General features: G+C 37.6%; 1 protein-coding gene across 9 annotated transcripts in view; it reads left to right on the forward strand.

Moving 5' to 3' along the window:
* The window catches only part of B3GALT1 (beta-1,3-galactosyltransferase 1), a 590053-nt gene that overhangs the window by 361591 nt on the left and 200850 nt on the right, over nt 1–27612 (forward strand). The window lies entirely within an intron of this gene.

The following is a 27612-nucleotide window of genomic DNA, read 5'->3' on the forward strand; positions in this document are numbered from 1 at the left end:
GAAGGTTTTTTTCACCTAACTTATGTGGAACCCAAACGTCAAAGCGATTCACATAACCAAGCTGGTGTAAATGATTTTCATTGCTTGATTTGGATATTTTGAGTATGTCAGTTATCTTCAGCATGGTATAACATTGGTTGTTCTCAATTATTGTTTCTATTTGATCGCTATCAACTTCAACTGGTCTACCCGACCGTGGAGCATTGTCCAGTGAGAAATCTCCAGCACAAACTTCGCAAACCACTTTTGACATGTTCAAACAGTCACAGCACCTTTTCCATACACTGCACAAATCTTTTGTGTTTCAGTTGCGTTTTTACTTCTCTTGGAATAATAAAGCGTAATATGCCAAAAATGTTGCTTTTTTCTTCTATCTTCAGTATTAAAATGGCTACACAAAAATTCACCAATTTTGATAAGTTTTTTAAAAATGCACACTGATATGACAGCTGTCACATACATTCTAACAAAATTGTTTTGAATGAAGTTAAACACAACTAAGTGCTACTAGAGCCACCTTACAGAAAAAACAAACGAACGTTTTGGCCAACACAATATATGGGTGCTTATTGTACCAATCTTAGTGCATATTTGAGAATTCTCATAATAAAAATCTTTGAAAAAATTATCTAAATAGAGTAAGGGTTCCAAGATATACTATAGAGCAAATAAAGCCAAAAGCTAAGGATTGTACAGAATAATTCGATTTTACACAATCTTTCTTCTTCCTTCTTTCCTTCCTTCCTTCTTTCCATTTTTTCTTCCTTATGCTGGAAGAATAAACAAGAAACTTTAAATCATGATATATTTTTTCAGAAGAGAACTGGAATTGGGGAAAGGAGATTTTACTTTTTACTTTATTTCTTTCAGTATTATTTGAATTTTTATTATATTCTTATAGTAACTATTTAAAATATTTAAATAAAATAAAGTCATAGCCAAAAGTTTATGTTAATTATCATTCACTATTTAACCAAAATTATTAGTGTTTCTCTGAACTTGAATCTTCTCTAGAGTATATCAGGGCACCATATTCTGAAACCAGCACTTTTGTGCAAAGTATCGTCTGAGGTACTGATTTGACCATTAAAAAAATGGAGGTTTTTTCAGGACACAAATACCCAAAGAAGAGGAGTTTTTGGTACCGCAACACTTGTCATTTATTTGGATAGAAGAAATATCCAGATACTTGCTCTTTATTTTCTACAATTTGCCTTAAAAAAATACAGATTGTTTGAATGATTATTTTCACTGTTAAAATGTAATTTTTGAAATTTCCCTTGGTATGTAGTTTCTTGATTTCCTGGTCTAATAATTCTGTTCTAACATTCTATGGTAATATTTTTAAATTCCATCCACCTGCCTGTAGTGAGAGCAAGAAGCTATGCTTAGTTAATATTCTCACAAGTCTAAACTTCTTAATAAGACATAAGTTCTACATGTGCTTAAAAATGATTTTAGGTAAGAAGTATCCACAGGAACCCAGATAAGAAGTCTGCATGTATTATCTCCTTCCAGGACATATATTGTCTCTGGGAGAGAGAAAGATAGAAAGTTACACATTGTAAACCTTGATGGATCATTGTATATAATATTAGGCCCAAGAAATGTCATGTTGCAAATTTGTTTTCACAGTGCTATACTAGATGTCTGATACTTGGTTTATCTATGATTTGAGAATTAATCTGCATTTTAGTAATCAGTTTGCATTCTTACTTTGAATTTTGAGGCTTATTGAAATTACTTTTAAATATCACGTAACAAACCTAAAAACATTACTCAGTAAAAACAGAAACACATTAAAGAAAGAAAGCCTGTTCTTTTGGGATCTTCTTCACATTGCTTGTTCATAATAAAGTTGTAAGCAAGTTGAGATTCTGTGTTTATTTGTTCAGTCACTGTTATTGGCTCAATTTAATCCAAGAACTGTATATTAAGCAGTTACTGTAGACTTAGATAGACAGACTGAGGGATAAATAGATAATAGTATGGTTAATCAGCTTCTTACAAGCTTACTCTCATGCTAATGAAGTAACCTTGTAGCACCAATACACTTTAAAAATTCAATACTGCTATTTTTTTTAAGGATATATAATCTTTCTTTGGTCTGTGTATAAATGACACATAATTCTATGGATCCAGATAACAAAGCACTCTACTACCTTATCGATCAAAAGAAATAATTTAGCTGACATCCAAATAATTGAAGAATTAGCTGGTCCCTGCATATAACACTTCAGTTCCACACTTCCTTGATGTCAAACACCAAAGACCCCCACCAGGAAAAATGGAGTGACACATGAAAGTGGATGAAAGAAAACTTTTTTTTTGAGACTACCTGGGAGACATTGTAATTTATAATAAGATGCTAAAAAAATTCATTTAAGACTAAATGATAGATTAGAATATTATTTGTCAACATTACAACAGACAATAGTTTTGTGTAATATGATGTTCCAAGTGAATCTCTGAAGATATATTCTTTTGATCTAGGCATTATGCTGTGAGAGGTGCCAAGCAGTTATAAAATATTTACCTGACTGTAGAAGGTATTTTTCCCTTATAAAAAGTTGACCTCACACCCTCCACTTCTGTGAATGCTGCCTAAGCCTGTCACCTCAACTGGAGAGAGGTATAATACATTGTACACTACACACTGATCCTCAGAGCCATGTCCATGCATTGGGTTTTCCTTGGGTTACACAGCTTTTCAGACAGATGTCTTTTAGATAGTAATGATGACCTATGCTTTTCTTTTTTATTCTCATTGAAGGCATTGAAATATATATTCTCTCCTATGGCTTTTATTTTTAAACATTCAGCTGTCCTGCTATCTAAAATTATGGTAAATGTCAAAAAGTTCAATTTACTTGTTTTACTGTAAGTTTGGCTGATTTTCCCCTAGAATGAACTGTCTTCATTAGCAGGGTTGACAGACCAGAAGCCATAAATCAGTGCCCCTTGGGCCAGTATATTCCACAAGTGTGTTCTATTTACACTGAACAGTATTATCAAAAAATTGAATTAAATGCTAGCTTTTAAAACTAGGGAAGATTTCATTTAAAAATTCCTGATTTCTGGCTTCTCTCCAGTATGCGCCCATTGTCTTATTCCAAAACTTACAACTGGCTCATTTCCATTGCAGCCTGGTCTATGTAGGCCTTTTAGCTTTGGACCTATGATCTAGACAGACAGATCTATCATCCCATAAGTGAACATTTCAGGCAAATTATTGACTTAACATTTCATAAAATTTTACATACTGAGCTCAGCAGTGGTCTGAGCTTCTTTGATGATATTATACTTGACCTTTTCAAACTTTGCCTATCTGTAAATCCATCACAAAATGAATTTCTTCCATTAACCTCTTCCTTATCCTAACCCTGATCAACACTAATTGAACACTGAACAGATGAGAGAAATTGCGGTAAAAGCTGAAATAACAGAGATAAAAAATATAAAGAGTGCTTAGTTCAGCAGCAAAGACAGTTATCTGAAAGAATAATTGCAATAAAATATTATCAGGGCTGTTTTAATAATAGCCATCAATTATTGAATATTCTAGGTGCCAGGCATAGTAACTGTGTGCATGTCTATACCCACGATCTTTACTGTCTCATTTCCCATTTATTCTGCAAACCACTCCAGGTTCTGTACTGCTTTACGGAACAGCTCTGTTTAAGGTTATCAACTGTCTCCATCTTCCTAAATCCATTACTGAGACTGCATGACCAGGACCAAGTTATTAATAATCTATTCCATAGTCTCCTCATCTTTAAAATTATGACAATAACAGTATCTACTACACACGACTATTGTGAGGATTATATGGGATGATCCATGTAAACCTTCAAAACAATCTTTGGCAGATAATAAGGGTATAATACATGTTAACTATTATTATGTTATCATTATTAGTACACTACTATTATGACTACTGATTTTTGCAGCAATACTTTGACACAAATGGGCATTCTCTTCTTCTTGTAACATTTTCTTCCCTCGGTTTGCCTTTCCTGGCGTCACACTCTCCTGGTTTCCCTGTAATGTGATTGGCCTTGGTTTTCTTTGCCAACTCCTTCTCCTTGTCAAAACTGCAAATATTGGAGTACTCCAGAGCATGGTAGTGGGCCTCCCTTTTCTATCTACTCTCTACCCGTAGTAATCATATCTAAGCTGGGCCATTTATGCTCTCATGACTATAATATTTTTATTTCCAATCTGACATTTTCCATAAACTTCAGTCTTGAATATCCAAGTGCCTTCTCAACATATTTTTCAGGCATCTGCAAGTTGAACTCCTGACTCCCTTCATACATCTGGTCATCCTGTTTTTACTCTTTCTCCAGAGGGTCCATTCTGCATAAAGCAGCAGAATGATTTATTTTTAAGTTTCAAATCACTCAGTGCATCTCTGTGGATTGATGAGTGCTGTGAGCAATATCTAGTTTGCTGACATCCCTACTGGTGTGTGACAGCTACTTATTCTCACTGCAGACTTGGGAGATAGAATTCAACCGCAGTCACTATTTCCAACTACCCCCTGGGCTTATCACTTGCTGCCAGAATTCTAGAATAAAAAAGGGTAATAATCACTAAAGATGATTTACCATTAGTGGTTCCAGCCAGGAATTTTATTTTTCCCTGAGAGCCAGTGAATCTAAAGCTGTATCTTACTTTGTATTCATGTACTACAAAAATAGCTGGTGCAAAGAGTGAAAAATTCAGACCACAAACCACTTGTTTTGTCCATGTTTATTAGACCAAATAGTTGATTTAATCTTATTTTCTGATTGCCTTGTTGTTGGATTAGTGTTGTGTAAATACAACCCATCAGAAGATAAACCTTCTTTCCCTGATTATCAAACTTTTCCTTCCTGAGAGCTTCATACAGGTCTCTACTCAAACATCACCCTATTAGTTAAGCTGTCCCTGACAACCTGATCAGAAATGGCACCCATCTCTCTGTGCTCACTCTCCCTATTTTATTTGTCTTCTAGTATATTATATATTTATTTGTTGAGTTGTTTGTCACTGCTGTGGTTGTTGTTGATATCTGTCTCTTTCTTCAAGAACAGAAGCTCCACAACAAGAAGGGCTTCATATTTTGTGCTCCTGTTGTATTCCCAGTACCTAAAATATTGGCTCGTATTAGGCGTGCAATAAATAGGTATGAAGATGTACAAATGAATGATTACTAGTAATATGCAAAATGTATAACCAAATGCATGCTCTCAGAGGGCTCATCCTGTATCATTTCACCACATAAGAATTTAACGCTATAGTTATGTGTAAGGATGTAAGGAACCTAACCATTATAGGTTGGAGCTGCAGTTTACTTTACAGTATTCTTTTTAATTGAAGTATAGTTAATTTACAATGTTGTATTAGTTTCAAGTATACAGCAAAATGATTCAGTTTTTTTAATATATGTATATATTTTATATATAAAACTTTATCAATATATACACACATAGTTTTATATATATATGTTTACTTTTTTCAGATTCTTTTCCATTATAGATTACAAGATATTGAGTATACATCCCTGTGCTATAAGTAGGTCCTTGTTATTATCAATTTTATATATAGTAGTTTGCATCTGCTAATCCCAAACTCCTAATTTATCCCTACCCACTTCCCCCCTTGGTCACCATAAATTTTTTTTCTGTGTCTGTGAGTCTATTTCTGTTTTGTAAATAAGTTCATTTGTATCATTTTTTTGATTCTACATATAAGTGATATCATATGATATTTGTCTTTCTCTGTCTTACTTACTTCACTTAGTATGATAGCCTCTAGATATATCCATGTTGCTCCAGATGGCTTTTTATGGCTGAGTAGTATTCCAGTGTGTATATATACCACATCTTCTTTATCCATTCATCAGTTGATGGACATTTAGGTTGTTTCCATGTCTTGGCTGTTTACTTTACAGCATTTTTAAAGCATATCTTATAGAATGGGTTAGGTTACATGAAGATAATTCTTCATATAGTAAGCTTTGTGCACATACCTTTTCTAAAATCCTCAGTTACAAACATACACACACACACACATATATGCACTAATGTATGTTAAATCTTTCTTTGAGATTTAGGGGGAAATGATTTATCTACATTAAGAATGAGAAATTCAAAGCCTGACCTTTACTTCCTTGTTAATGACTCAAATATTATTGGTATATTATCTCTTCTTTATCTCTGCTGCCACTAATCACACTTGTTAGTGGTATGTAATACAGATTGGGATTGGATCAAAATTTATGACATCCATGGTTTACATCATTGACCATTTATTGGCATTGCTGGCCATGGAGATACACTGGCATGACTTGCAACTTCATGCCCAAGAAGAGAAAAGGCATGATATTAAAGATGTCTGTGGAGAATTGGGGTGATCATACAGAAACCCAAATTTGGATTGCTGACCCAGGTGGCTGATGACAGAAACAGAGAGAGGAAGAAAAAGTCAATAATGCCAGATTTCTCAAGACTTAAACAAACATGCCATAACCCCTTTCCCTATAGTCATCACGCTAAATGGAAGAGATTACCCACACATACCTAATTCTTCCAAATATAACATGTTTTCCCTTTCATGAGGTTCATTTGAATTGAACTTTGTTTACAAATGTATAAGGTGCAGGTATCTGGCAGTATGATTAACATAGGTCTGAGAACCTCAGGTGCCATATGCAGACTTCTTTGTTTTTTCATAGAAATTACTTATGGTTATAGTTCTTTGTGCAAAGTGAATTAGAGGACTGAAGCAGTTGTTTTGAACTGTTTTGCCATTAACTCCATGTCTCTTTTATGTATAGACATTGTCAATGTCTGTAAAATGGGTGGGATTATCTATTCAGAAGGAAGAGAAGAAAGGAGCAAAATACAAGGTAAAGGCAACGTGTAAAGTAAGATAAAAGCACACAAAATAACCACTAGAGTCCAGTGTTCACAGTTCTGAAGGTGATGTTTAAAACAGTTAACAATAATTATTTTATATCATGTTGATTATTTGTTTTGATACTGGCAGAAGTGGGCAGTCATTGGCATGCCAATTTTTGATTGAATGGTCAAAAGTCAGATACTAGTTGGATCTAAAGTAAAAATGTTTATGAATAAATTTAATTGAGATGTTTTGGATGAGAGAGAACAAGTTCTTACTGGTAGAATACAAGCAAACAAAACCCCTTATTATCTGGTTTTAAAAGGAGGGAAGGCTGTTTTCTAGAGGACTTGAAGAGGAGTGCCTTCATTGATTTCATTTACATCAATCTCCAATAAAAAGCCCTGAAAACCCCGTACGGAGCATAACTAAAAGAAATATCTTTCAAGATCACCTATTGAACTGATCTTAAAAACATTTTACCAGCTTTTATTCTGAGTACTATATTCTTAATAGGTTTTCTTTTGCACTTCCAAACAGGAGTCTTCTTTCCCGAATTTACCATATTGATTTTGTTATCTAAGCTTTAGCACCATTCAGACTCAGAGCCATGTTTACCTGAAGTGCCTAATTGCAGCTGAATATTTACTGGAAAAAGTTTGAAACTTCACTTTCAGAATGTTTTCTAATATGTTTCCCGTTTATTCTGAGTACAGCACTACAGAGAGTACTAGGCCTAGAGCTTTCTTTATCTTCCACCATAATCCTCTCCTCTTGTTATCTTTAAGCAAGATTCCTATTGAAGCAGGCAAGGCTTAAGGGGCTGACTTGAATTGGACTCAGCCACCACGGTTATTTAAGAAAGGCTGCCTGCTGACTGGCCACCATATGCTCATCACTCTGACTTATTTTTCAAAGCTCTTCCAGATCTTTTCTAACAATAATTTTTTTTAAGGAATTACTATAATGAAACATAATGTTGAAAATTCTCGGTAATATCTTGCTTAAATGCTTCTCTAAAAAGTCACTAACAGCTTTTTGGAGAAGCAGGGTGGTGCAAACAAGATACAAAATTTAAAGATCCAATGATTAATTCAGGAAAAAAACGTGGACATTATCAGAAATAAGAGGCACCACTACACTGAGAACTAAGTTGTTAACAGATTTCATGATGCTTCTGTGGTTTTAGAAGAGTTTGCATTTATTCTATCCTTGGCCACTACCAATAAAAATGTGTAGTAACTGGGGGCTTGTAGCAGTTGTGGAATATCTATGTGAGCTCACCATCAGGAGAATGGCTTCAAAAACTATGAATGAAACTGTAGAAGTGATTGATAGGTAAATTACATCTGGTTTTCTTCGTGAACAGTTTTCTGTGTCTTTTCTGAAACCATGCAAGGTTGTAGTTGGAAGAAAGCTTAGAGGTGATCTCTTTTGATCCCTTATTTTTATAGAAAGGCACCTGAGGCTTGGTGAAAAGAAATGGTTTGATACAAAAAGTGAATTAAATTTCTCAAAGATATATTGGGAAAGGTTACCACAACCTAAATGAGAGTCACCCCAGGCCTAATAAAGATCTGGGCACAGTTTTAAGTAGACCAGGCAGGTTGGGTAAAGAAATAGAAGGCCTCCTTGCTTTAGACTCTTTGGTCTCTCATGGGCAGGACCTAAGTCTTCCTAATCAGAAAGAAGGTCTTCCCTGGGATGAAGGGAGCAAAGGGGAACTTTTTTTTTTTTTTTTTTTTTTTTTAAGTCACTCTGTTCCTCCCTGTCTCCTGCCTTCTCCTAGTTCCTGCCTACCTGGCTTTATCTTTGTCTAACGCCCCCAGTGTAGCTGCTGACACAGCTGAAGCTACCTTTTTGTGAGTTTCTGGTTGCTGTTTTTTGCTTTGTTTTCCACCTTGACTTCATCCACCATTACGTGATCCACTGAAACCTGTAGCCACAGCAGTGGGAAATCAGATACTTATAAAAATGCCTTCAGCAAACAAATCTGAATTTGCACAGTTCTGAAGCCATCCATTCACTGAGGGTGAGTGAGGACCCACTCAGCCTTGTGAGAAAAAAGAAATAAAAATGGCAAGGAAAGAAGGGAATAGCTTTAGACTGGTCAACAATCATTTGTTAGCTAAATGTATGTAACGTTTTTCTGGCAGTGACTTTTGAAAGCTAGGGGACTTTATTAACAGATTTGTGTGGGTTTGTTTTGCATCATTTCTAAGATCTTAATCTAAAAGTTTGAGTTTTTGTCTTCTCATTCACTCCATAGACGTTGTTGTGTCATTGGATCTTCAAAAGTATTCTAGAGATCTCTTCTTTGAAAGCATAAGTGTAAAATTTATTTATCCTAGTTTAGTGTGCCTTATTGTTTTGTTTTTTTTTTTTTTCCCGGTACGCGGGCCTCTCACTGTTGTGGCCTCTCCCCGTTGTGGAGCACAGGCTCCGACGCGCAGGCTCAGCGGCCATGGCTCACGGGCCCAGCCGCTCTGCGGTATGTGGGATCTTCCCGGACCGGGGCACGAACCCGCATCCGCTGCATCGGCAAGCGGACTCTCAACCACTGCGCCACCAAGGAAGCCCTTGTTTTTGCTTTTGACGCTCAGTGTCTTCACTTACCTTCTAAAGCAGAAAACTGCTTTTATTAGAACAGATTTTTCTCAAGACTCCTTCCAGATAAGCCAGCTTACAATTAGATGTGAACCTTCTCAGCTACATGCAATGTGTATGTCAGAGAGGAAGTGGCAACCTTCCCCATGAATGCATCCCACGCAGCTGGCATGCTGGGCCAAGCGGGACCCCAAACACTCTCACAAATTTTCCTGAAAATCCAAGTAGATTACTACACATTTACATTTATATTTGCTACTTAGTTTGCTTTTCTTACATTACCAGGCACCATATTACACAAAAGCCTTCTCCCAGGTCTTCAAACTGAGCCAAGCACGAAAAGCAAAGAAAGGAAACCCACGAAAATAATCCTTCAGGAGAGAAGCAGTTTACTCACATGGTTATACTCAATGACCACACTTCTCTTCATCTCATAACACATCCCTTTTTCTTCCTCATTCTAGATGGAATACACAAAAGCAAGAGGCAAGGCAAAGAGTCCCTTCATTAAATAATGATGCAGTATGCTATTTAAATCATTTATCCAGAGTAACTCGAAAATTTGAGACCCCTTGAGAGAGTACTAGAAGTGTCTAAACAATGGCTTTCAAGTCTCTATCTCCTGACCTGGATTCTCTCTTTACTTCCTGTCCGGAATGTTTGCCCTACGGGGATCTCCACCCTGGTATGTTTCTGGGATTTCAAACTCTCAGTGTCCACTTGGACTCATTTTTCATGCCCCCAAATCTAGTTCTTCTTTCCAATCACTCCATTCTTGATAGTGTTTCCACTGTCCTTCTAGTTTTTCATCTTACAAACCTTGGAATCATCTAAGAATTTTTAAGTGTAATTCATCCCTTATAGTTATTGGTCGCTAAATTTCATATCCATATAATCCATTCTTTCAATCTCAGTGTAATCATCGTAGCTCCATGAGAATCCTGCCTGGGTTACCATCAAAACCTCCTAACCTGTCATCTCCCTCTTGTGGTCTCCCATATTTTCAATTCATCCTGAATACAATTAAATTTACCTTCTACAATTCTGCTTTTAGAATATCATAGCCTTGCTCAAAATCCTCTAATAGACCCCATCTGCATGTAGGATAATGCCAAACTCTTCACAACAGCATTTAAGGACTTCATTTGTCTGGTCTTACAATAAATATCCAATCTTAATTTCTTCCCCTGTACAGTATTACTCTTAACAAAGTCCTTGCTGTCTCATCTGTCTTCCCTGCCATGTCCATCTCATTCTGATCCTTACTTGCAAGTAATGTCTCTACCCCTTCCATCTGTGACCAATTCCTACCCATTCTTTAGGGTACAATATAAATCCTATTTATCATGAAATATTCTCACCTATCTTTATTCCACACTAATCTATACATCCCTCTTGTATTCATCAGTGAAGACATCTGGTCCTGGACTTTTCTTTGTTGGGAAGTTTTTGAAAACTGATTCAATCTGTTTACTTTTGAGAGATCTTCTCAGATGTTTTATTTCTCCTTAAGCCAATTTGGTAGTTCCCATGTTTCTTGGATCTCTTACTTTCCTTCAGCACATTTTATTTTTCTCTCCATTCAAGCTGAAGCCAGTGGAAAGATGTTCTTCCTTTGAAAGTAACTCTAAATGAAAATATGTTAACTAGAGTTAAGCCAGTTTCCTACCAAAACTAACTGAATGAGACAAGAAAATGTCTCTACCTTCCATATAATAAATGGCCCTTCATTATGTTTTGAAACAAAATTTCTAAGGAAAACAGGTGGTAGGCTTGACCTCTCAAAGCCTTTTTTAGACCTAAATTTTTTCTAGAAAGGTGAATTGCTCTGAGATTCTAAGTGAGAACAGTAGTCTAGTATTTTATGCAGTGAACTTTTGCGAGGGAACTCACAATACAATTCTCCAGGTCTTTCTCTTGTTGTGTCGCTTCTCCTACAAACTGCATGTCAGCTTTATATGCATATTCAAACATATTCCTGGAGGAGCAGGAAAGGTGTGTGTGCGTGTGCGTGTGTGTGTGTGTGTGTGTGTGTGAGTGTGTGTAAAAAAGAGAGTAAAATAGCCACTTCGTGATTATTAGTCGCTCTGAAAGGAGGTAGAGTTTAGTCAGGATAGTGTTACCCACACCACAAAATGTCTTCTGACTTAACCTACATCTTCATTACTTTCCCTATGCATTTAATACCTCTTTTCATCTGAGTCACTTAAATTATCTTTTAGTCTATGCAGTCAGCATAAATAATTATGCTTATTCATTCAGGGGAAAAAGGAGATATCTGCCGAGACACACACACACACATAAATATACACCAGCTGCTTCTCCAAGTTTATTTATTCAGGAAATATTGATTGAACACCTACTATGTGTCATGTATGTATCACGTTGGACTTCGAATACATAGTATGAACGAAACAGATATGTTTGTCAAAGATTCAGGTCATGATTCCTTTTGTTAAAGATCCAGTTCATAAGAATCCTGCTTTTATCATATGCAGAGTTCAATAGTGCAGTTGAACAAAACAGTTGAGGGCTCACATACCAGTGGAAGTTAAATGGTAATTCGAAAATGACCCCCAAGCTTCTGCTGCCCAGGAAACAGTTAATGGCGTTACCCAGGAAGTATCGTGACACCATATAAAGGGGCATCTGTTTGCAACTCTAACCTCGACAAAGAAGCAATTCTCCTTGCCAAAGGGAGTAGAATAAATCCCTTCCTTTTGCCCCAGCATGCCCCACACCACTGATCCAGCAGAGAATGCTGAATGCTCACAATAGACAGAAGGCTGTAGGGTCAACCAAACCAACAAGAGCCACAACAGGGGTTAACGAGGAAAGCAGGAAGCCAACACTTTGCTGAGCATATTGGAGGGAAGCAAAACCTTGAAGCCATTGATCGAAGCTGTATCCAGCACAGTCTCAACAGCCAAAAGTGAGATAATCTACCAACACCTCAGAGTTCAGAAATGAGGAAGCAGCCAATCTCAGAACAGACAGCCTGGGGAAAAAAAAAAAAAAAAAAAGTGGCCCTGGCTCCAGAAAAGATGATCAGCAGAGCCCGGGCTGGACAAGCCTGTTCTTACTTAAGCAGTGTGGAATTGTGGCTAGACCTGGGATTGAATTCCAGCTCTGTTGCTATCCTGCTGTGATATTGTGTAAGTCCCTGAACCTCTCTGAAGTTTAGATTTTTTGCCTGGAAAACAAGTTTCCAAGATTGCAAGAATTAGAGAAACTGAATGTAAAGTAGGCATTCAGTAAATGGCAGCTACTTTTATTTTGAAGTGTGTATTCAGTCATTACAAATGAATCCCTTGATAGTCTTCTTAAAGTTCCAACATGTCCTTTGCTGTTAAAAGTTTGGTGTCAGAGGAGGATTCCTGCCTTAGAAATGACTCTTAAACGGCTTATCTGTCCTAAATGTGGTACTCCTGATGATGCTCTTAGTCCATAGTACTTACATATTTCTCTGTCTCCCTTACATCTCTTGCCTTCTGTCCTCTCCATACTAGACACTGTTTGGAGTCAGACCCATGCCTCGTTCATATTTGTCCCTAGTGACTGTCATCGTCTTTATACATGGTAGGTACGCAGTAAAATTTAACCCTCTTTTTCATCACTTTGTACCACATTTTCATGCATTTTTGGCTTGAAAAGTCAGATCATAAGAAAAGTAAATTATTGTAGAGGTATATGAATATGGATATTTCTGTGCGTATGTATTCATGTAGAAAATGAGATACCACCTCACCTTTATTAATAGCTGGATGTCTACACATGCCAAGGATTTGTGGAGAATACCTTGCCTATTTATTGAAGGGAATACTTACAAATGGGACTTCTAAAAATGTTTATATATATAAATGTTAACAATAGTAAAATTATATGAAGAAGACTCCCCTGCCAGGCTTCAAAAATAAAGTCCAGTCAATTTGATCTGTGTAACTATATGCATATTTATGTCTTGAAAAGTGTTGAATACAAGAAGATCTAAAAACGTGAGGATTCAAAACAGCAGGCAGTTATGTGTCCAGTTGTCCAATTGTGGCCAGCGTGGACATTAACCATAGTGCCTCCTTTGCTATTCACTGTTGCTAACTTTAGTCTTCAGGTTCACATATAGCAGTTTTTAAACCCTGAAAATTCCATGAGCTCTTTTGTTAAAACCCAGCCTTGCCCATGTGATCTCACTGTTAATTATTTTTTAATAAGTAGCTTCATTCCAGCATCCCAGAACCTGTTTGAGCTGCCAACATTAAAAGATAGAAACTGCGGAAAGAGCAGCAACATCTCCCTGGAATCACAGAATCGTCAAGCCTCTGAAATGAAAGAGCTTTAGAAGTCTGCAGGCTCAGCTTCCCTCCCCATGCTCCAACATCCTCTACCAGGTTATTTACAGGAGATGCTGCAGGCTCAACCTCCTTACTGGTATTCCCATTTGCTGAACTGAGCCTGTGTCCACTGTTGGGGGTCTATGCTTGAGTCTCCTTGAAACCATAAGAATTAAAGTATCAACACTATTTTAGTAACCAAAAGCTATGTGTGCCACTAATGCCATTGCCCTGGTGGGAGTTCATCGGTTGGTTCCATCTAATCCCTCCTTATCCAGGTAATGAACTGGGTATTGACCACTCGCAGCTATCCAAAGTCCCAACATGCGTTCTTGGGGGATTATGAGTGATTATCCTGGGTCACTGAAATGGGTGCTGTCTGCACCCAGGACATCTGTGGGGCTGATGGGCAAAGTCTTGGGTATCACTCCTGCTGGATGGTAAACAGATGACACATGGGCTGGTTACTTGAATGCACCCTCCTGAAAGGGCAGTAGAGTGTTGGTCAAGAGTGTGGCCTCTGAAATCAGGTTGGCTGGTTGACATCCTGGCTTCAGCACTTTTTAGTTGTGTGATCTTGGACCTGTCACTTTTTGTCCCTCTGTTTCCCCTTTCATAAAATAGAAATAATAATAATAATAATAATACTTATTATAGGATTCCTGGGAGGATTAAGTGAATTAATACTCATCACACACTTAGACTGAATGGCATTCAGGGGATACTTAATAAGAGTATTGGCTGTATTAACCTCATCAAGTGGAACTGAGCAGAACAAACTTTATATCTCCGTATTACCAACTTCTGCTCTGCTGGTCAGCTCTGATGCTGCCTGGTCAAGCTGAACTCTGAGATCAGACCCTGTGAAATCTTTTCCAGTCTTTCTATTTCCCACCTCTCCCAGCCCAGGAATGAGTTACAAGTGAGAGCTAAAAACTTAACTCTGCAAGGTTGCATCAGAATTTTCTCTCTTCTATCTAGACCCTAGACCAACTTTTTATTTTTTAAACTTATGACTTTGTCATTATGACTCTCAGGTTCTGTAATGACCCCTTTCATATTCTTCCTACCCCAAGTAACTACCTACTAAATTAGCAATCAGTGCCTCTGTCTAATTGGGCAAGATAGAGAAGGCCTCTGTAATAGAATTGGTGAACAAATTCCGTGAGTAAAAGGAGTCAAAGGGAATTGATTAATATGCCTGGAAACAGTATTCTGTCATGTAAATCTGGAACTATATATACTTCTTACCCAGAGATGTATACTAATATTGTGTTCAAGCCTACTGAATCCTAAACAAATTTTATCATACTCAATGAGATACACAAATCCCATTTGATGCTGGCAAAAATGATTGACCATGCATGTTTTTAAGTTAGAGCAAGAAGGTTAATAAGACGTCTTAGCTCTGTAATCTAGACTCTCAACTTAGCATTCAAGCCTAAGGCAAGCTGGTGCATATTGTGATCCATAATATCACTTAGGAGAGTAGAAATTATAAACTCAGTGAAAGAAGGTGAGCATTCAAGAATTTAGAAAAAAAATAAAAATAAAGAAATATTCCATGCATGTGACCTGACCAAATCACTGTCTTTTGTTTCTTAACCACAAACAACACTGACTAAATTTGATTATGCAGTCTTAAAAAAAACAATAATTTAGGTCCTGAAAATCAACATATTGTGACATATATAGAAATTATGGAATCACATGGAAATAAAATACCACCTTAGCAAGGGAGCTTAGAAAATATATTTTGGGGGGCTTCCCTGGTGGGGCAGTGGTTAAGAGTCCACCTGCCGATGCAGGGGAAACGGGTTCGTGCCCCGGTCCGGGAGGATCCCACATGCTGCGGAGCGGCTGGGGCCGTGAGCCATGGCCGCTGAGCCTGCGTGCCTGGCACCTGTGCTCCGCAGTGGGAGAGGCCACAACAGTGAGAGGCCCAAGTACCGAAAAAAAAAAAAAAAAAAAAAGAAAATATATTTTGGATATTGGAAATTTTATTTTGGAATGAGAATATGAGAATACACTTAAAATTGTTTATTGACAGTTGGTAAATCATTTTTTTCCCTATTTTTCTCTGTGTGGTACAGATGGGAAACTAACATCTTCCAAATTCATTTCTCAGTTATACATATGTGTAAATTAGCCTGTGCAGATTACACATTTTTGTGTGTGTGCTTTATTAAATCCTGTCAAAGCTGTTATTAGGACTGATTTTATATTGTCTAGAACTTATGAAAATTGACAATTAGATTCTTAGTCACTCCAAAAGACTTTTAAATATCTGAGCAAATGCTAGCAAGCTAATAAAAATATGTGAATGCATAAATATCCATGCCCACACTTCATGAACATTTTCTTTCATATAAATACAGTACTCAACTTAAAAAGAGTCAAAATATTCTCTCCATTGGGCCAGCCACACTGGAGCTCCTCTTCCCCTGGTAACACAATGGTCTCACCATTAGTTTATATGTTAGACAGTCTAGGGGACTCAGATAACCCTACTGTTGTCTTTACTTCTCATTCCATGCACACCTTCTAGATTTATGTGAGGGAAGAATGTTAGGCTCTCCAGGACAGTAAAGGTATCCAGACTGAAAACCACTTCATACTCTTCCTCCTGCCCATAATTTCCCCATTCACATGGTGTCTTCTCACCCTCTCCAGGTTAGAATAGAGCCCAGTTTCAATCTGAGAAGTTAATCATTCAAAGGTCTTCCTCATGGTTCAATGCTTGGGTGTAATCCCACAATGGATCCACGGAGGCCTTATGACAAAGAGCAAAAACAAGCAAAGTAACCACAACAAATTTAAGTATAAAGCTCATTGTTGAATAGAGAAATTTCCAGGGTCTGACTTTTTTCATTTAGAATTGCACTTTTCGTGTGAAGTATTAACAACTTTTTCAATCCTCTTTTGTACGCATTTCCCTTAAAATTCTAAAGAATCTAAATTTAAACCACTGTGGTATTAAGGAAGAAGAATTATATTTCAGTGTATTGTGCTTCAAGCATGTAATTGGAAAGAAAAAGGCATCAAGAATTAGAATAAGGACAAGGCATTGAGGCATTGAATTGGCATATTTAAAGGTTGTGATTTATACTGGATTAGCCATCTTAAGGCTTACTGTTGGTGCCACAAAGGGAAACTGATTATAGTGTATTATCTATACAGAACTTGACCACATTCACTTAAAAAATACTCAGTTTGGCACTTCCCTAATAGATGTAAGTGTCTGGATTTTAGAGAGGGATGAAAACCTAAAGGGATTCATGGGTCTTTTCTCTAATACCTTAGAGAAAAATAAGTTTCAATAAATACTTACTGAGAACTTATGTTTGATAAGTATGCTGCTGGGTGCCAGAGATACTTTGGTGAAGATAGGGCTCACCGTCTAGTGAGGGAGACAATAAGGAAAGAGGCAACTCAGAATGAGTGTAATAAAGTTTATGATAGGGGAGAAAATAGTTTTTCAACTGGATGAAAGGTGGTACCTTTCTTTGCCTCTGAGATAGGCAAAGTTGGAAGACAGAAGAGGGCTGAAAGGAGTTGGAGGAAGTTATGTTCAGTTTTGAACCTGTCCTTTGAGATACTTGTGTTATATTCGAATGGAGAAATCCGGTGGACAGGTGACTTTGTGAATTTTGAAGCTCAAGAGAGAGATTTGGGCTGGAGAATAAAATCTGGGGAATTGTCTGCTTTTGATCATCGAAACATCAGGATTGGCTGAGATCAACAGGGGAGAGTATGCAGAGAGGAAAAAGCAGAGAGCCCAGGGAAGAAAACTTAAGGGTCACGAATATTTAAGGAGTGGGCTGGGGCATAGAAGCCTGCACAACAGCCTGAGAGGGGGCAGTATCAATGCTGAAAGATGTACGTGTCCACAGCAAAAGGGAGCAGGGGTCATTTTGATGACTTATTTAGTCATCCATTACCAAAATGTTTAAGAAAGACCATATTCTTGGAATTCAGATAAAATCTTATCAGTTAACTTTATTTTCTAATGTGAAAATATCTGACATTATAATTCATTTACCAGAAGTTATAACCAAGGAACAAATAACAAGGTTTTCTGACCCTTCCTTAATATTAATGGTCAGGGCATTTATCAATGAACAGCAAATTAAATTAGTGTGGTATACTTTATAAGAATGTGTAATATAAGGATAGGTAAGCATGTATTTGATCACTTTCAAACTGGTATGATTCCCTCAACTAATTGGTTAAGGTATTTGATGATTCATGCATGCCCTATCCTTTCTCTGCTCTTTAAAGAATCAGCACACGAACTCTATTCATTTATCTTAATTAGCATATCTGAAACCAGTAGAATTAGAAGGCTCTTTCCTACCAACATAAAGAAGCAATTTCTAACAATAAGTTCTATCAAAACCAAAAAGCTGTACTATGAAGTTTCCTGTTTCCATAAATTGGTGACTATTTATTGGGTATGTACTGTGTGCCTAGAACTATTGTAGCTTCTGGAGATAAGGCTGTGAGCAAGCCAAAGAACGCCTCTGAACATGTAAGACTTACATTCTAATTGAGGGTGACAGAATTTGAATACATTTTAAAAATTAAACATATAAAAACTATCAAGTATTAATGAATGCTATTTAAAGACTAAAAGAGAATGCTGTGATCATATATATCATGATAGATGCTGGTAGGAAAATTCCTCCAGAAGTAGATAAATTGATGATTTAGGAGAGAGGAAGTTTGTCTGTGAGTGAAGTTTTGAGAAAATTAGAGGGGATTGGATCGAGAACTAAAATTGAGGGATTGGCTTTTGACAGAACATCCTTATCACAGTAACAATAGGGAAGGATTGTTTGTTCATGAGAAGAGATAATGTGCATCTCTTCTGAACTTCGCTGTCAGAGAACCTGACCTAGGTATTTTCACCATGGGAATCAGCAACTGATACAAATCAAAGCTTTTATTTTTTATGGACTCCTGTTTGGGAAACATTTACCAGCACATCACTGGCAAAGTGTATGACTAGTCTGATGTATTTCATGATAGGAAGATAAGGCATTTCCTGGCTAACGGTAGCTATTTACTCCTAAGAAATATGGAGTAAGGTCATCAACTGAATGTTATATAGGAGATTTGAGGCATTTAAATAAAATCGGAATGGCTGCTGCCACAGGATGCTATATAGATTTAGGTATCTGATCAGAGTTTGAACTAGATGATCCCCAAAGTCCTACCCAACGCTAAGAATATATGATAATATTATAAAACTGATTGCTAAGGAGCAACAAATTCTAATTTACTTTTATCTTTTTAAACTAGTTTTCCCAGATTTTTGCCCAGAGTTGTAGATGTAAATATAACAATCACTTGTCATTTTTCTTTTTGAGTTAATTTTTATCACTACTATTCAGTTGTTAATGTTTCACTTTAAAAAGTCCGTAATTCTGTGATTTAGAACTTGACTGCACTTTGGAAAAACAAAAGAACTAAATCAGAGGTGGAGACAAAAGATATATCTGAATGGATGAAATTGTGGAACTGGTATAAAAGCTTTATTTAGAAAATATCCTGGGCTATTTCATGTATTATTTGTTTGTAATTTTCAAAGGTATTTTAATTTTTGGCCTTGGTCAACAGTTGTTCTGTTATGCTTCTTTGACTCAAGGTTGCAATACAAGTACTACAAGGTAGTTCAATATGTGTAGTTATATGGAAGCCTTTTGGCAAGTGACCAGTCAGATGAAAACTTCAACTTTGAAATCTTACTAGATAAAAGCATTGAAAAAAATCTTCTTAGTTTAATTTTTATTGAGGTATAGTTGATGTATAATATTATATGTCTCAGTTGTACAACACAGTATTTCACAATTTTTTAAAGTTAAACTCCATTTATAGTTATCACAAAATATTGGCTACATTCCCTGTGCTGTATAATATATCCTTGTAGCTTATTTATTTTATACAGAGAAGTTTGTACTTCTTGATCCCCTATCCGTATCTTGATACTTTCGCCTTCCATCTTCCCCCTGGTAACCACTAGTTTGTTCTTTATATCTGTGACTCTATTTCTGTTTTGTTATATTTAATAGTCTGTTTTATTTTTTAGATTCCACATATAAGTGATATCATACAGTGTTTGTCTGTCTCTGTCTGACTTATTTCACTTAGCAAAATGCCCTCTAAGTCCATCCATGTGGTTGCAAATGACGAAATATTATTCTTTTTTTATAGCCGAGTAGTATTCCATTGTGTATATATACCACATCTACTTTATCCATTCACCTGTCAATAGACATTTAGGTTGCTTCCATGTCCTGGCTATTATAAATAGTGCTGCAATGAACATTGGGGTGCATGTGTCTTCTTGAATTATAGTTTTCTCTGGGTATATGCCCAGGAGTGGGATTGCTGGGTCATGTGGTAGTTCTATTTTTAGTTTTTTAAGGAACATCCATACTGTTCTGCATAGTGGCTGTATCAATTTACATTCCCACCAATAGGGCAAGAGGGTTCCCTTTTCTCCACACCCTCTCCAGCATTTATTGTTTGTAGATTTTTTTGATGATGGCCATTCTGACGGGTGTGATGTGATAGCTCATTGTAGTTTTGATTTGCATTTCTCTAATAATTAGCGATGTTGAGCATCTTTTCATGTGCCTGTTGGCTATCTATATGTCTTATTTGGAGAAATGTCTATTTAGGTCTTCTGCCCATTTTTTGATTGGATTGTTTGTGTTTTTTTTGTTATTGAGTTGTATGAGCGTTTGTATATTTTGGAAATTAATCCCTTGTCAGTCACATCATTTGCAGATATTTTCTCCAGGTCCGTAGGTGGTCTTTTCATTTTGTTTATGGTTTTCTTTGCTGTGCAAAAGCTTATAAGTTTGATTAAGCCCCATTTGTTTATTTTTGCTTTCATTTCTATTGCCTTGGGAGACTGACCTATGAAAATACTGGTACGATTTATGTCAGAGAATGTTTTGCCTGTGTTCTCTTCTAGGAGTTTTATGGTGTCATGTCTTCTATTTAAGTCTTTAAGCCATATAGAGTTTATTGTTGTGTATGGTGTGAGGGAGTGTTCTAACTTCATTGATTTACAGGCAGCTGTCCAGCTTTCCCAACATCACTTGCTGAAGAGACTGTCTTTTCACCAGTGTATACTCTTGCCTCCTTTGTCAAAGATTAATTGACCATAGGTGTGTGGCAAAATTTGTTATCTGTATTCTTTTTGATTATAGCCATTCTGACAGATATGAGGTGATATCTCATTGTGGTTTTAATTTGCATTTCTCTGATGATTAACAATGTTGAGCATTTTTTTCTTGTGCCTATTGACCATTTGTATATCTTCCAATAGATATTTGGAAAAATGTCTATTCAGGTATTCTGACCATTTGTTTGTTTTTTTGCCTTTTGTTTTTGGTGTTGACTTATATGAGCTGTTTATATATTTTGGATATTAAACATTTATTGGTCATGTCATTTGCAAATATTTTCTCCCATTTAGTAGGTTTGTTTTTTCGTTTTGTTTAGTTTCCTTTGCTGTGCAAAAGCTTTTAAGTTTAGGTCCCATTTGTTTATTTTTGCTTTTGTTTCCTTTGCTTTAAGAGACAGGTCCAAAAAAAATTGCTGCAATTTATGTCAGTGTTCCATCTGTGTTTTCTTCTATGCATTTTATGCTTTCTGTTCTTACATGTAGGTCTTTAATCCATTTTTAGTTTATTTTTGTATATGGTATTAGAGAATATTCTAATTTCATTCTTTTACATGTAGCTGTCCAGTTTTCTCAGCACCACTTATTGAAGAGGCTGTCTTTTCTCCAGTGTATATTCTTGCCTCCTTTGTCATAGATTAATTGAACATAAGTGCATGGGTTTATTTCTGGGCTTTCTATCCTGTTCCATTGATCTGTGTGTTTTTGTGTGTGTGTGTGTGTGTGTGTGTGTGTGTGTGTGTGTGTGTGCGCGCCAGTACCATACTGTTTTGATGACTGTAGCTTTGTAATACAGTCTGAAGTCAAGGAGCATGATTCCACCAGCTCCATTTTTCTTTCTCAAGATTGTTTTGGCTATTCGGGGTCTTTGTGTTTCCAAACAAATTTTTAAAATTTTTTGTTCCAGTTCTGTGAAAATTGCCATTGATAATTTGATAGGGACTGCATTGAATCTGTAGAGTGCTTGGGTAGTATGGTCATTTTAAAAGTACTAAGTCGGGCTTCCCTGGTGGCGCGGTGGTTGAGAGTCCGCCTGCCGATGCAGGGGACACGGGTTCGTGCCCCGGTCCGGGAGGATCCCACGTGCCGCGGAGCGACTGGGCCCGTTAGTCATGGCCGCTGAGCCTGCGTGTCCGGAGCCTGTGCTCCACAACGGGAGAGGCCACAGCAGTGAGAGGCCCGCGTACCGCAAAAATAAATAAATAAATAAATAAATAAATAAATAATTTTTTAAAAATTTTAAAAAAATAAAAGTACTAAGTCTTCCAATCCATAAACATGGTATATTTCCATCTGTTTGTGTCCTCTTCAGTTTCTTTCATCAGTGTCTTATAGTTTTCAGAGTACAGGGTTTTTACTTCTTTCAGTTGGTTTATTCCTAGGTATTTTATTCTTTTTGGTGTGATTGTAAATGGGATTGTTTCCTTAATTTCTCTTTCTGATAGTTCATTGTTAGTATACAGCATTGGTACAGATTTCTGTATATTAATTTTGTATCCTGTAACTTTACCAGATTCATTAATGAACTCTAGTAATTTTTCGTGACATCTTTAGGATTTTCTATGTATAGTATCATGTCATCTGCAAACAGTGACAGTTTTACTTCTTCCTTTCCTATTCAGATTCCTTTTATTTCTTTTTCTTCTCTGATTGCTGTGGCTAGGACTTACAATACCATGTTGAATAAAAATGGTGAGAGTGGACATCCTTGTCTTGTTCCTAATCTTAGAGGAAATGCTTTCAACTTTTCACTGTTGAGTATGGTGTTAGTTGTGGGCTCATATATATGGCCTTTATTATGTTGAGGTATGTTCCCTCTATACCCACTTTCTGGAAAATTTTTATCATAAATCGTTGTTGAATTTTGACAAAAGCTTTTTCTGCATCTATTGAGATGATCATATGATTTGTATTGTTTAATTTGTTAATGTGGTATATCACATTGATTTTCAGATATTAAAAACTTTGCATCCCTGCAATAAATCCCACTTGATCATGATGTATGATCCTTTTAACGTATTGTTGGATTCAGTTTGCTAATATTTTTTGAGGATTTTTGCATCTATGTTCAATATCAGTGATACCTGTAATTTTCTTTATTGGTAATATCTTTGTCTGGTTTTGGAATCAGGGTGATGGTGGCCTTATACAATGAATTCAGAAGGATTCCTTCCTCTCTAATTTTTTGGAATAGTTTAAGAAGAACAGATGTTAACTCTTCTCCAAATGTTTAATAGAACTTACCTCGGAAGCCATCTGGTCCGGAACTTTTTTTGTTGGGAAGTTTTTTTTTAATTATTGATTCAATTTCATTACTGGTAATTGGTCTGTTCATATTTTCTATTTCTTCCTGGTTCAGTCTTGGGAGGTTGTACTTCTAGAAATTTGTCCATTTCTTCATTGACCAGTCAGATGAAAACTTCAACTTTGAAATCTTACTAGATAAAGGCGTTGAAATTTTATCAAAATAAACTATAAGGGAAACTTTAAAAATTGACACTATGCATATTCAAAATTTTGTTCTACCACACTGTGGAATACTTATTTTACGTATTATTTCTTCATTACTTTCTAGATGTCTTTGGTTCCTCAGACATTTGCATAAATTGTACAGATGCAGGAGAAAAAAATGTAAAGTAAAATATTATTTTTAGTGGATTGTAGGCAGTGATCCAGTTACTGGAAAGTCTGCCTGTGTTGGGTTCTCTCTTCTGGCTCCATTACCAGCCTATGGTAAAGCCAGAGAAACATTTCTGAAGAGGTTATATTAACCACTCTGTTGTGAAATATTTCTGTAGTCTGATGTGGATTACTTATGTGAGGGCTCTTTTGCAGGGAGACACTAGTGAGTTGATATCTCTCTCAGATCAGCAATAGTTGAGTCTTAGAGCATTTCAGAGATAGGAAATCTCCTCCCTTCTTACAGTGGAGGAAAAATCTTCACTTGTACCCTGGAACCAAAGCCTCAGCTGCTCCTGCTTGTGAATGATGACTAGTAATGATGGTTCCCCAATTCCAGAAGTGAGTGGTACCTAATTCCAATTTTTATCCCAGTTCCAGGAAGCCTGTTTCTCTTGCTTTGAGTCTGGTCTTCCCCAAGAAGGTTATTTTCTGGAAAGAGCCTGTCAGAGAGGGGGAAATTTCCCCCTCTACCCCTCGAGTTCTTGTGGTTGGACTAATAATAAACTGACACAAGACAGGTTAACAGGAGAAAATAAATAAATTTTAATTCACATGCAAGGAAATCTCATGGAAATGGGACCTAAGAAATGACCAAAGCAGGCAGACTTTATATTTTTTAGGCAAAGAAACAATAAATAACTGAGGAATTAACAAGACAAAGAAGTAGGCTTTGGGTGCTTAATTAGTGAAGAATCTAAACAGATTTGGGGCTTGGATTTGGGCTTTGAGTAGTAAATTAAAGAAGTAATAAGGTTTGTTTACACAGGCTTCTTGGCCCCAAGTTTCCTATCTCTGGTGATAAGGGTATCCTTCTACATCCAGATGCAGGGGGTATACCTTTCACATGAGAGATTTATTCCCTGCCTTCAGGGAGACAGCGGGGGTGGGAGTGGGGGGTCAAAGTGTCCCTCTTGCATCAGCTGCTTCTTAAGTAACTTTAGTTCAAAATAATCAATATGCCACTGAGGCATATTTTGGGGGAAGCCTGCTCCAGGCCCCAACAAGCCCTTGGGATACAGCTGCCCTACAAATCATTTGCCCAGCTCCAGATAGAAGGTCTTTTTATTTTGTAAACTAACTGACATTTCATAAACATAGCAATACTCTCTGGCAGGGAAATTTTAAGTTTGTGCAGCATGTTTGGGAAGTGGATTTTGTCAGTTGAGCACTTGGAGCTCTCTCTCCTCATAGCTGTTCCTAAGTCAACGATGCAAACCTCTGAAGTTAGTACAAGAAACTAACTGTAGCTGTTTATCTTCCCTCCTACTGTGTGGTTCTCTACTTCATGGAAATGTGAATAATGATGGGTACTGTGGTGTGTAGCTGGTCTGTGTTTTAAGGGACCAGAAACAGCTCGGTAGGTCAGGGAAGAATATTAGTGCAGTTCAGATAAGTTCAAGTGATAGTAGAAGGAACAGCTTGCTGTTCTCTGCTGTGATGGCAAAGGTATCTTGAGAGAAGATTTTATTATTGTGATTTGGCTTTTCAGGCCACAGGGGCCTGAATACTTTCCATATTCTAATTGCTTGCATACTATTTCTAAAACAATTCATGAAGGGAGTGTGTGGATTAACACCTATAAAGGATCTTTCAAAACACAATTTGTGAGGGTCTGGATCCTCCCTTCAGTACCCATTTTTGTCTTACTGTGGCCAGAAAATGTTGGCTTATGCCTCTGTTTACCAACTTCTAGGGAACCACCCTTGTTTTATCAAATAAAGGATACACTGATTTTTCTTTATCTTATCAGAAGGCTTTCACATAACTACAGCATGACTGCTGTAGTTATGTGAAATCACTGCTGACAGTGATTGCATGAGGCACTGTGTTGTAAGAGAAAACCTTGTTTCAGGAAGGTTAAAAAGTGAAAATATGCTGTTTCTGAGAATCGATGAAATAGGTAGTAAGGGGGAATTTTCTGGACTGCTTCATCACATTTACAAATTTGATAAATAGCCTTTGAATAATTGTTCCTGATAGTTTGTCATTGTTAATGCAATTTGTAGTTTTCAGATGTATGTTTGATCACCTGGGATGAAAAGAGAGAAGAATATGTTATAATCTTTGGGTTTTCTTCATCATGCATTGGAGTGTAAATCCTCCATGTAGAGTGCACACTTACCATCATCACTGAGGCTACAAAAGAAATTAATTGAATAAGTGGGAAAATATTCCTTTAAATCTGGGAAGCGATGTTGTCACCCTCTTGTCCCTCAATTACAATGTGTAAAATCTCATTAGTATTTTATAGAAGATGCTTTTATAGCCCTTTGTATTTCATTAAAGCCCAGAGCAACTTCTGTAATATACTATGGCAGGTGCTGAACTGCTGCTTGAGTTACTCTATGGAAAAGACCGTTGTGGAGGAGCATTAACTCACTGTAGCCCCAGGAGGACCAGTCTGTACAGTTTGATGTCTTCAAACTGATGAAAAGGTCTGTCTGCCTGGAATGCAATCCACCTCATTCAAGTGCTTCTCAGCTCTTGTTCTAGAACAGGGTTTCTCAATCTCACTACTACCGACATTTGGGATTAGATGATTCTGTGTCCATGGAAGCTGTCCAGTGCCCTGTAGGATGTTTGGCAGAATTCCTAGCCACCAGGTGCCAGAAACATCCTCTCCCCCAAACTGATAATTTAAAATGTCTCCAGGCATTGCCAAATGGCCCCTGGGGCACCAAATCACCCTGGTAGAGAACCATTGTTCTCGAATTCTGTCTTTCAAGGTACAGAGGCCCTGAAAAGACAGGGATCACATGCTTCAAGAATTAGTTCTCGGGCTTCCCTGGTGGCGCAGTGGTTGAGAGTCCGCCTGCCGATGCAGGGGATATGGGTTCGTGCCCCGGTCCAGTAAGATCCCACATGCCGCGGGCCGTGGAGCGGCTGGGCCTGTGAGCCATGGCCCCTGAGCCCGCGCGTCGGGAGCCTGTGCTCTGCAACGGGAGAGGCCACAACAGTGAGAGGCCCACGTACCGCAAAAAAAAAAAAAAAAAAAGTCTTCAATTTTTAAAAGCAAAAGCAATTACAGGACAAGAAAACAATTCATTCAGAGGGATCGTGTGTGCTTATAAGTGTCTTCTGTGGCCTTTCTCTAAGTTTAACGACCAAGGACTTTGAGAGCTGGCAGGTCTGAGTGACCTTGGTGACTGTTCTTTTCACCTTATCAAAACCTGAGCTATAAAAATGTATCAGCTGATAATGACAGCAGAGGGTAGCAGGGCCGAGAACCCAATATTCATTTCCCAGGCTGGTGGAGAGTAAATAAGTGTGGTTCCAAAACTACATGAGGGAGGTCAGAGTTGCTCTCCAACCTTACCTGATGGCTTCTGGCCAAAGCAAGGAAGTGTCATGGAAGGTGTTGGGTGGTGATGGTGCAAAAAAGGACTTGAGGAGGAGGAAGGACAAAGCAGCACCCCTCCATTAAGGTGAGGGGAGAAGATATGGGGAAATCCCTGAATTCCTCACCAAAGACCAATTTCAGAGGGGAGCCGAGGGGGTTACAATCTATGCTTTGGCCAAGGGTGGGAGTGGAGAGTGGCAAGAGGATGATGGCTTGGAAGGGGGGCAGCATTTCAGAGTTAAAGAAAGAAACCAGGGGTGCAGATGAAGCCCCCCTCCCCATACCCAGCAGCAGTCCCCCAGGCTGTGACCTGAAACCTTCACAGCTACTCTAGGAAGCCACCCCCAGCTGGAGGGCTGTTGCAGGGAGGGAGGAGGCAGGGGGAGGGGAAGGGGTAGGAGGCAGAGACCCCAGGCCACGTAATCAGCAGCAAGGTGATTGTGGGATGTGTCTTTTGACAGTTGAGTTAGATGTGCCCTGTCGGTTATGACGGGAATCTTGATCCCAGAAGTTCAACTATGTGGACAGTGGTTACACTTGACAGGATGATTTGTTATAGCACAACTTAT

This window comes from Kogia breviceps, chromosome 2, assembly GCF_026419965.1.
Source record: "Kogia breviceps isolate mKogBre1 chromosome 2, mKogBre1 haplotype 1, whole genome shotgun sequence".
In the NCBI taxonomy this organism is placed as follows: Eukaryota; Metazoa; Chordata; class Mammalia; order Artiodactyla; family Physeteridae; genus Kogia; species Kogia breviceps.